The sequence below is a fragment of the Bos indicus x Bos taurus genome, chromosome 10 (genome assembly GCF_003369695.1).
Source record: "Bos indicus x Bos taurus breed Angus x Brahman F1 hybrid chromosome 10, Bos_hybrid_MaternalHap_v2.0, whole genome shotgun sequence".
In the NCBI taxonomy this organism is placed as follows: Eukaryota; Metazoa; Chordata; class Mammalia; order Artiodactyla; family Bovidae; genus Bos; species Bos indicus x Bos taurus.
The window spans coordinates 19,350,448-19,362,611 of record NC_040085.1 but is presented as its reverse complement, the minus strand read 5'-3'; positions in this window follow the sequence as shown (position 1 = coordinate 19,362,611).

Sequence of the window (12,164 nt, the reverse complement as noted above, 5' to 3'; positions counted from 1 at the left end):
GACTGAATGTTTGTGTCCTGCCAAAATCTGTATGTTGAAACCTGATGGTCAGTGTGATGGTATTAGGACATAGGTCCTTTGGGAAATTCTTAGGTTGCAAGGGTGAAGGTCTTTTGAATGGAATTCGTTTTCTTATAAATAAAAGGCACCCCAGAGATCTCCTTTGCCTGTTCCTCCATATGACAGAACAGCAGGAATATGGTGGTCTATGAACCAGGGTCCTCACCAGATACCCAATCCACTGGCACCTTGATCCTGGACTTCCTAACCTTCAGAATTGTTAGAAACATATGTTTGTTGCTTAGGCCTCTAGTCTGTGGTATTTTTGTTATAGCAACCCAAATGGACTAAGCCATCACCAAAGCTATGGATCTCCTACATCTGCCCTGAATTGCTTATATTTGGACTGTAACATGAGAAAGAAATACAGTCAGTCTTGTTTTTAAGTTACTTTACTTTGGCCTTTGTCACATCACTTGAGCCTGTATACCATCTTTTATCCTGGAAACCTGTTTTTAGGAAAGGAGCTAGTATCATCCTATTTAATTACATTGTGGTTAAATTGCATCAAGCAACATTTTATTCTATTTTAAGCAACATTGCATTTTTTATTTTTTTTTACGTTTTGGCTGTACTGGATCTTCGATAAGATGTGGGAACTTCTCTTGTTCTGGAGCATGGGCTCAGTTGCTCTGGGTGTATATCCCCAATCAGGGATCGAACCCACATACCCTACACTGGAAAGCAGATTCTTAACCACTGGAACACCAGGGAAGTACCAACATTTTTTTTTTTTTAATTACTTGTGGAATTGCAGTTTTCATTTCTGAAATATAATGTTAAGTATTTTAGAGAAGGTAGGAGTAGAGAAGCATTTTGGGGGCTTATTCTCCTGGTTTTCCTGAGAGCTATATTTTGCTGCATCCATGTGAGAACTCACCCTTGCCTGGAGGCTAGGGAGACATCTCTCTCTAAGAGGAACCACCCTCCCTGGAGCCACTTTGTGTTCCCTTCAGTCTTCCCTCCTCTGACCTTTTTCTAATTGCATAATAAATTTCACTGTGTTCTCTGCAAGAATCCAGAAATACTTAAAATTAAGTGGTAGTTTAGCTTTTCATCTTCTTTCCTTCCCCAAACAAAAGAAACAAATAAGACAAACTCATCCTTTGTTTTTTTGTTTCTATCAAACAGTGGAACTACCATCTACCCAAGTGCTCTCCACCTGTGCTCCCACAGGAACTTCCAGGTCTGTCCCGAAGCTGTTCTTTTGGCCTCTTCCTACTTGCCCCAGTCTTTACCAGGTTCATCCATCTTCCCTTACGTTTTAGTTCAGGTGTCACTCCACCTGGGAATGTTCCTGGAATCCCACAACCAAAGTAGTCTTCCTACCTGTATGTCCCCATGATGCTGTACTTTCCCTATCACAGCAGTTATCATGAAGACTATCACTGCTTAAACATTCTTTTCCTTTTGACAAGACCATTTTCATAGGGGGGTGTTGCGTGTAGCTCAGTGCCTGACCCAAGTATGGACTCTGAAAATGTTGTTTGATTGAGCAAATTAATACTTACCAGGAGTCCATTCTGAAGGAGATCAGCCCTGGGATTTCTTTGGAAGGAATGATGCTAAAGCTGAAACTCCAGTCCTTTGGCCACCTCATGTGAAGAGCTGACTCATTGGAAAAGACTCTGATGCTGGGAGGGATTGAGGGCAGGAGGAGAAGGGGATGACAGAGGATGAGATGGCTGGATGGCATTACCGCCTCGATGGACGTGAGTCTGAGTGAACTCCGGGAGTTGGTGATGGACAGGGAGGCCTGGCATGCTGCGATTCATGGGGTCGCAAAGAGTCGGACACGACTGAGTGACTGAACTGAACTGAACTGAACTGAACTGAAGGGTCTTAAAATATTCTTACTCTTTAACCTAAGGAATCCCCTTTGTAGAAGCTAGTCTAAAGAAATAACTGTAAGTTATGTTATTTTATAAGTCGTTATGTAAAAAATGAAGATGGAAAAACACTTAAGAAAGAAATAACTTGAAATTTCGACAGATTTATGTATAACGGTGTCTATATAGTATTCTTCCTAAAATCTAAATATTTAACACTAGGAAAATTGGTAAATAAATTGTAGTACATCTCTATCATGGAATATTTTGAGGAATATTTTCAACTAGAAACCAAATTCTACATATACTTACTAATAGGCAAAAATATTTCAGAAGTAGCATTAAAAAATCCAGGGTACCCCAAAGTGTATGTATGTATTTATGTGTTTGTGCATATATGCACATGCAGTCCAATATTGTTAAAAATATTTATACATAGACAAAGGAATAAAAGATATGTGCCCAAATATTATGAAAGATATTTCTTGGATATAGCATTCAAGAAGACTATCACTGCTTTAAACATTCTTTTCCTTTTGACAAGACCATTTCACAGGGGGATGTTGTGTCTAGCTCAGTGCCTGACCCACGTATGGACTCTCCAAATGTTGTTTGATTGAGTAAATTAATACTTACCAAGAGTCTTATAATATTCCTACTCTTTCACCCAGGGAACCCCCTTTGTAGAAGCTAGTCTAAAGAAATAACTGTAAGTTTATGTGTTTATTTTATAGTGTAAGTTTATTTTATAGTGGTCATGTCAAAAATGAAGATAGAAAAACCCTTAAAAGAAATAACTGGAAATTTAGACAGATTTATGTATAACAGTGTTTATATAGTATTCTTCCTAAAATCTAAATATTTCAGTTCAGTTCAGTTCAGTTGCTCAGTAGAGTCCGACTTTTTGCAACCCCATAAATCACAGCACGCCAGGCCTCCCTGTCCATCACCAACTCCCGGAGTTCACCCAGACCCATGTCATTGGAGTCAGTGACGCCATCCAGCCATCTCATCCTCTGTTGTCCCCTTATCCTCCCGCCCCCAATCCCTCCCAGCATCAGAGTCTTTTCCAATGAGTCAACTCTTCGCATGAGGCGGCCATAGTACTGGAGTTTCAGCTTTAGCATCATTCCTTCCAAAGAAATCCCAGGTCTGATCTCCTTCAGAATGGACTGGTTGGAGCTCCTTGCAGTCCAAGGGACTCTCAAGAGTCTTCTCCAACACCACACTTCAAAAGCATCAATTCTTTGGCGCTCAGCCTTCTTCACAGTCCAACTCTCACATCCATACATGACCACTGGAAAAACCATAGCCTTGACTAGGCGAACCTTTGTTGGCAAAGTAATGTCTCTGCTTTTAAATATGCTATCTAGGTTGACATTAACGTTCCTTCCAAGGAATAAGCGTCTTTTAATTTCGTGGCTGCAATCACCATCTGCATTAATTCTGGAGCCCAAAAAATAAAGTTTGACATTGTTTCCACTGTTTCCCCATCCATTTCCCATGAAGTGATGGCACCAGATCCCATGATTTTAGTTTTCTGAATGTTGAGCTTTAAGCCAACTTTTTCACTCTCCTCCTTCACTTTCATCAAGAGCCTTTTTAGTTCCTCTTCACTTTCTGCCATAAGGGTGGTGTTGTCTGCATATCTCAGGTTATTGATATTCGTCCCAGCAATCTTGATTCCAGCTTGTGCTTCTTCCCGCCCACCGGTTCCCATGATGTACTCTGCATAGAAGTTAAATAAGCAGGGTGACAATGTACAGCCTTGATGCACTCCTTTTCCTATTTGGAACCAGTCTGTTGTTCCATGTCCAGTGCTAACTGTTGCTTCCTGACCTGCATATAGGTTCCTCAAGAGACAGCCTCAAGAGGCTGCTTTTCTGGAACAGCTGTGAAGATATACCCCATGTCCAAGGTAAGATAAACTCAAGTAAGACGGTAGGTGTTGGAGAGGGCATCAGAGGGCAGACACGCTGAAACCATAATCACAGAAAACTAGCCAATCTGATCATATGGACCACAGCCTGGTCTAACTCAATGAAACTAAGCCATGCCGTGTGGGGCCACCCAAGACAGATGGGTCATGGTGGAGAGGTCTGACAGAATGTGGTCCACTGGAGAAGGGAGTGGCAGACCCCTTCAGTATTCTTGCCTTGAGAACCCCATGACAAGTATGAAAAGGCAAAAAGATAGGACACTGAAAGATGAACTCCCCGGGTAGGTAGGTGCCCAATATGTTACTGAATATCAGTGGAGAAATAACTCCAGAAAGAATGACGGAACCAAAGCAAAAACAATACCCAGTTGTGGATGCAACTGATGATAGAAGCAAGGTTTGATGCCGTAAAGAGCAATATTGCACAGGAACCTGGGATGTTAGGTCCATGATCAAGGCAAATTGGAAGTGGTCAAATGGGAGATGGCAAGCGTGAATGTTGACATTCTAGGACTCGGGAGACTAAGATGGCCTGGAATGGGTGAATTTAACTCAGATGACCATTATGTGTACTACTGTGGGCAGGAATCCCTTAGAAGAAATGGAGTAGCCATCATGGTCAACAGAAGTGTCCACAATGCAGTATTTGGGTGCAATCTCAAAAACGACAGAATGATGTCTGTTCGTTTCCAAGGCAAACCATTCAATGTCACGGTAATCCAAGCGTATGCCCCTACCAGTAATGCTGAAGATCTGAAGTTGAACGGTTCTATGAAGACTTACAAGACCTTTTAGAACTAACACCCCCAAAAGATATCCTTTTCATTATAGGGATTGGAATGCAAAAGTGGAAGTCAGGAAACACCTGGAGTAATAGGTAAATCTGGCCTAGAGTTTTGCCAAGAGAACGCACTGGTCATAGCAAACACCTTCTTCTAACAACACAAGAGAAGACTCTACACATGGACATCACCAGGTGGTCAACACCAAAATCAGACTGATTATATTCTTTGCAGCCAAAGATGGAGAAGCTCTATACAGTCAGCCAAAACAAGACCGGGAGCTGACTGTGGCTCAGATCATGAACTCCTTACTGCCAAATTCAGACTGAAATTGAAGAAAGTAGGGGAAACCACTAGACCATTCAGGTATGACCTAAATCAAAGGGACTAGATCTGACAGACAGAGTGCCTGATGAACTATGGACGGAGGTTCGTGACATTGTACAGGAGACAGGGATCAAGACCATCCCCATGGAAAAGAAATGCAAAAAAGCAAAATGGCTGTCTGAGGAGGCCTTACAAATAGTTGTGAAAAGAAGAGAAGTGAAAAGCAAAGATATAAGCATCTGAATGCAGAGTTCCAAAGAATAGCAAGAAGAGATAAGAAAGCCTTCCTCAACGATCAATGCAAAGAAATAGAGGAAAACAATAGAATGGGAAAGACTAGAGATCTCTTCAAGAAAAGTAAAGATACCAAGGGAACATTTCATGCAAAGATAGGCTGGATAAAGGACAGAAATGGTATGGACCTAACAGAAGCAGAAGATATTAAGAAGAGGTGGCAAGAATACACAGAAGAACTGTACAAACAGGGCTTTACAACTCAGATAATCACGATGGCGTGATCACTCACCTAGAGCTAGACATCCTCGAATGTGAAGTCAAGTGGGCTTTAGAAAGCATCACTACGAACAGAGCAGGTGGAGGTGATGGAATTCCAGTTGAGCTATTTCAAATCCTGAAAGATGATGCTGTGAAAGTCCTGTACTCAATATGCCAGCAAATTCGGAAAACTCAGCATTGGCGACAGGACTGGAAAAGTTCACTTTTCATTCCAGTGCCAAAGAAAGGCAATGCCAAAGAATGTTCAGTCTACTGCGCAATTGCACTCATCTCACACGCTAGTAAAGTAATGCTCAAAATTCTCCAAGCCAGGCTTCAGCAATATGTGAACCGTGAACTTCCAGATGTTCAAGCTGGTTTTAGAAAAGGCAGAGGAACCAGAGGTCAAATTGCCAACATCCGCTGGATCATCGAAGAAGCAAGAGAGTTCCAGAAAAGTATCTATTTCTGCTTTATTGATTATGCCAAAGCCTTTGACTGTGGAAATTCTGTCTTGACCTGGGAGACTATTAAAAAAAAGATAGAAAAGGAAATGAATAAAACAACCTTTTTAGGATGAAGAAAGGAAACATTCCACTCTATGGAAGTGTATTTTAAATAACCACTCACCTGAATGAGGAACATCCTTTGTTAATGAGAAGGCTTTCTAAGAAGGTGATTATTTACTCTCTATAGTCTTCATATCCCTATGGATATTGAAGAAAGGAGAGGAATTTGAATAAAAGCAAAGGGCAAAACCATCTCTTCAGGTTGTGAGAAGCTATGAAGACTGTCTCAGAGGCTGCGTGGAACATGACCTTCCATCAGTTCCCATGGAGCCCACTAGGCGACGCTAGTGCACATATAAATGCTACTGTATGAAAGTTGAATGGCCACCAAGCTTCTGTTCTCTTCTTTTTCAAGTAAAATCCCATTAAAATATGTATAAAACCCTCAGGTAAAACTACTAAGCCCTCATTACTAACAGATGGGACAGTCTCAGGCTATAAAATGAAGATAGGTACTATCCAAAAGCCTGAAATGTGGAAAACCTGTGTTGATCCCTGTGTTGGGAAGACCCCCTGGAGAAGGGAACGGCTACCTACTCCAGTATTCTTGCCTAGAGAATTCCATGGACTGTATAGTTCATGGGTCACAAAGAGTTGGACAGGACTGAGTGACTTTCACTTTGACTATCCAAAAGAGGTCATCTCCAGATGCAATTTTGGGTCTTTCTAGACCCAGTTTCTTTTGGTTACAGAAAAATATAAATGAGATTTTCCTTCCAAAGTTATTCCAGAGATCACCTTGGATGCAAAGAGCCAAACTTTGATGAATATTGTAATTTACATTGTAATTTTTGTGCCTTAAAAATATGCATTGCTCATCTACCAGGGGCACTAAGATTTCATGATCATTATTTTTAATACATTAGCATAGCATTATATTACATGTAATAAGTTCAGTGTACTTTTTGGGGGGAATCTATCACTTTAGTTTGAATGATGAATCAGTCTCCTCCCATCATTGCGAGACTCTTTCTGGCACCGTTAATGAGGGAAACAAGCTTCTTAAATGCTTAATGCCTTCTTACATGCACAGCTGTGGTGACCTCTGAGAGGATGTGTGTGTGCTCAGTTGCTAAGTCCTGTCTGACTCTTTGTGACCCCATGGACTTGTAGCCTGCCAGGCTCCTCTGTACATGGGATTTTCCAGGCAAGAATACTGGAGTGGGTTGCCATTTCCTCCTCCAGGGCATCTCCTTTTTTAAGACTCCCTACTCAGAACAAAGTACAGATGAGGTTATTAAGTAGCCTCAGAATTGTAGTGATTCTTCTTGGTTCACAGATTCTGACTGATGATGTCATGACACAGAAGAAAATGCAAAACAGGCAGCCTGTAATCAGCTTCCTGTGAGTGTCACACTTGAGGCAACTGGCCTGAGACCAGCTGCATTTTGGCCATGGCTTTGCAGAGCACTCTGGAAGCAGTGTGGCTGGGTGTCCTCCTCAGCTCTCTCTGGAAGGGTGAATAAGCCTTTTCACCATCTGGTCTTGGAAAAATGTATGCCTTTGTTTTAAAATTTGTTTTAAATTTCAAAGTCACAAACTTTTTTTTTTTGTTTGTTTATTTCCTGTAGTTGCAGGGACAAGGAGCCAGTATTTCAGTCTCCTACTGTGGACTCTTTGGAGGGAGCTGTGGCCGAAATTTCCTGTAATCACTCTATATCCAATGTTTATGACTTCCTCTGGTACCTTCACTTCCCAGGATTTGCACCAAGACTCCTCATTAAGGGCTCAAAGCCTTCTCAACAGGGACGCTACAACATGACATATGAGAGTTTGTCTTCATCACTGCTCATCTTCCAGGTCAGCCGGCAGATGCGGGGGTTTACTATTGTGCTCTGAGGTACACAGAAGCAGGGCATCCATGAAGAGCTGAACAGAAACAAGGAGAGGTCACAGCATTTGCAGGATGTGGAAGAAAGACGAACAATAACTGCTTCTCCTCCTACTCGCAATTCAGCCTTCCCCCAAGCTTTTCCATTTGCACTATCAGAAAAATCATTTGAGTCCAAACACTATATATAATGGGCTTCCCTTGTAGCCCAGCTTGTAATGAGCCTGCAATGCAGGAGGCCCCGGTTTGATTCCTGAGTCTGGAAGATTCCCTAAAGAAGGGTTAGGTTACCCACTCCAGTATTCTTGGGCTTCCCTGGTGGCTCAGATGGCAAAGAATCTCCCTGCAATGCAGGAGACCTGGGTTCAGTCCCTGGGCTGGTAAGATTCCCTGGAGCAGAACACCAATACTCTTGCCTGGAGAATCGTCATGGACAGAGGTGCCTGGAGGGTTACAGTCGTTGGGGTGGCAAAGAGTTGCACATGACTGAGTAAATAAGCACAGCACAGCACACCAATATATATACTAAAAGTACACAGGGAAATAAGTTTTTATGGAGTCCTTCAATAATGGTTTTGTGAATTCATGTTTAAAATTGTCTTTTGGATAACTGAAATGCTTTTGATCTGTTTCCTTTGAAATATGCCTCGATTATTTTTGCTTTCCCTTGTAAAATAGCTGATTCTTTACCACTGCACCACCTGTGTCTTAAAAAAAATTCCCGCAAAGAGAATGAAGCTGGCTGATAATATGTAAAATGAAAATGCAGAAAGCAAGAAGAAAATAGCAGAGAGGAAGAGTCATGTCCACTCTGCTATTTTCTTCTTGCTTTCTGCATTTTAAATATCATTTGCCAGCTTCACTCTGTTTGTGGGAATTTTTTAAAGACACAGGTGGCTCAGTGGTAAAGAATCTGCCTGCCAATGCAGGAGACATAGGTTCAATCCTGGGTCAGGAAGATCCCTTGGAGTGGGAAATAATAACCTGGTCCAGTATTGCCTAGAAGATTCCATAGACTTAGGAGCCTGGAGGGCTATAGTCCATGGAGTTACACACACATTTTGTAAAGTGTACTTTAGTTAACATTCGATAGTATAATTAGCTGAAAGGGAACAAATGAGTGAATAGCTACTACCAAAAGTCCTGAGTTTGAAACCTTAATCCTTCTCTCAGGATATTTTACTTATTACAATTTGATATATACACTAAGTGAGGATGCCAGTGTCAATTAGTATATGAAATATTAGTAAAACTCAATCTTATTCCAAATTTTTAAACTTACAGAACATACCATATAAGTTGTAATATATTCTTCCCATATCTTTGTTAAATTATCTTTGTCTTTTTACCCAGATCTTTCTTTCCCACTTTAGAGACTAAAGTCCTAGGACAGATCAGTGATTCCCATTTTTTTTTTTTTTAATCAGAAGTCTCTGGAGTTTCATTAAAAAGAGTAGGTTTTTTTGTCCCCTGCATTCCAGAGTAACGGAATCATAGTTTGCAGGGATGGGACCCAGAAGTCTATATTTTCTATAAATGTCTCTCTGGAAATTCTATTGCTCATCCAAGTTTGATGTGAGAATCTCAGATTCAGTAGCTCAGAACTTGAGGCTTTAGCCACTATTCTCTACTTTAGTGTGTGTGCTAAGTTGCTTCAGTTGAGTTGACTCTTTGCGACCCTTAGGACCGTACCCTGTCAGGCTCCTCTGTCCATGGGATTCTCCAGGCAAGAATACTGGAGAGGGTTGCCATGCCCTCCTCCAGGGGATCTTCCTGACACAGGGATCAAACCTGTGTCTCTTATGTCTCCTGCATTGGCAGGTGAGTTCTTTACCACTAGCGCCACTTGAGAAGCCCATTCTCTGCTTTTCAGTTCAGTTCAGTTCAGTCATTCAGTCGTGTCTGACTTTTTGCAATCCCATGAACCACAGCACGCCAGGCCTCCCTGTCCAACACCAAATGCTGGAGTCTACCCAAACCCATGTCCATTGAGTCGGTGATGCCATCCAACCATGTCATCCTCTGTTGTTCCCTTCTCCTGCCTTCAATCTTTCCCAGCATCAGGGTCTTTTCAAATGGGTCAGCTCTTTGCAGCAGGTGGCCAAAGTATTGGAGTTTCAGCTTCAACATCAGTCTTTCCAATGAACACCCAGGACTGATCTCCTTTAGGATGGACTGGTTGGATCTCCTTGCAGTCCAAGGGACTCTCAAGAGTCTTCTCCAACACCACAGTTCAAAAACATCAATTCTTTGGCACTCAGCTTTCTTTATAGTCCAACTCTCATATCCATACATGACCATCGGAAAAACCATAGCTTTGACTAGACGGACCTTTGTTGACAAAGTAATGTCTCTGTTTTTTAATATGCTCTCTAGGCTAGTCACAACTTTCCTTTAAAGTAGTAAGCATCTTTTAATTTCATGTTGCAATCTCCATCTGTAGTGATTTTGGAGCCCAGAAAAATAAAGTCAGCGACTGTTTCCACATCTATTTGCCATGAAGTGATGGGACTGGATGCCATGATCTTAATTTTATGAATGTTGAGCTTTAAGCCAATTTTTTCACTCTCTTTCACCTTCATCAAGAGGCTCTTTAGTTCCTCTTCATTTTCTGCCGTAAGGGTGGTGTCATCTGCATATCTGAGGTCATTGATAATTCTCCGAAATCTTGATTCCAGCTTGTGCTTCCTCCAGCCCAGTGTTCCTCATGATGTATTCTGTATATAAGTTAAATAAGCAGGGTGACAATATACAGCGTTGATGTACTCCTTTTCCTATTTGGAACCAGTCTGTTCCATGTCCAGTTCTAACTGTTGATTCCTGACCTGCATACAGATTTCTCAAGAGACAGGTCAGGTGGTCTGGTATTCCCATCTTTTCAGAATTTTCTCTGTTTTTAGTAACACCCAAATTGTATAGACATATAAATTGATGTATGTTTGTGCCACTCCTTTAGGCATATTCTGTTTTGGATGACTGTTTACTTAAAACTGTGGTAATCTTGCCTTTTCAGCAAATGAAATATCTGAGTATGAGCTATGTGTGCATCTTCTCGATGAGTTCTGCACGTCTGCTCTTGCTGCTCCACAAACAGGGAATAAGCACACGGCCCCTCGTTGCTTTGGTAAGCAAGAAGAGACAGAGAATTCCTTTTGTTGATATAGGAAGCTCTTTTCAGATCATTGAGGAGTGAAATATTGAAAACCCTACTTTTATTTTGGTGTTTTGATTCTATTGTTTAAACTGTCAACAACTATTTTTCTTACCAGATTTTTTCCAGCTTACATGTAGAACACTAAAGGTGTTCTTACCCAAAGGGGAAGTGGGACAAGAATGAAATAAAAGAAGGGGAAAATACAGCTGATGAGAGAGCATTTATGAAGAAGAGAGCTCAGTGGCAGCACAGTGTTAAAAGCATCATGAAGCTCTTAGTTCGATGGTGACTTGTGAAACATTCACAGGAGAGTAAAATTCCCTGTACTCCCAAATCCTGGAAATTTGTACGTATATAGAAATTTCCTTTTTTTTTTTTTTTTGAGATTTACTGCTCATAAAAATTCCTGGTTGAGAAAGCTATTCTAAGCCCACTGAGACTAAAGATGCCCGGCAGGGCTGAGACTAAACATGGGGAGTCCAATGCAGTGGGTGTAGAGCTGTCCAAGGTGTCCCTAGATTGATCTGCTCTGCCTGCTGCTGGTCATATCCACATTGCTGCTAAGGTTTTCTTGGGGTCAGTAGCTCATTCAGTTCTTTAAATGTCTGGGGACCTCCTAGAAGCAATGATCTAGGGGCTGCTTTGATGAAGTGGCACATACACATGAATCAGTATTTGGTATACAATTAAAAGATAGCCTCTAAAGGTAAGTGGCACATAAGAACATGATTCTATAACTTTATTAGGATAATGAAATTACTTTCCAATATTGTAAGTTATTTTTAAAAAGTAAATGATTAAAATTGAAATTCTCAATGTGATTTATGCTTTTACAGTCAGAAAAGTATGGGTTAAAAGCTTTGTTCCGTTTCTTTAAGGATGGCTTGAATAATCTAATATTCCTGAACTCCTAATATTTTCATCTGTAAAATATTAGGAGGAAAGGTAAGGCAAGAAATGTAATGGGCTTAACATTAAGCTCACAGTAGACAGTTGATGAATAATACCCTCATCAGTCTCATAAAGCACATAAGAAGAAGAGCTAGTGAGTCTATTTTGTTCTATTCTAAAAGCTCAGTTGATGCCCTAGGAATCCTTTGGATGTGTAGCCTCGTAAAGATTTAGTTCATTTGTGTCTCTTGGAACTGATTATTAAATAGTTGAAGGTAAGCACAATG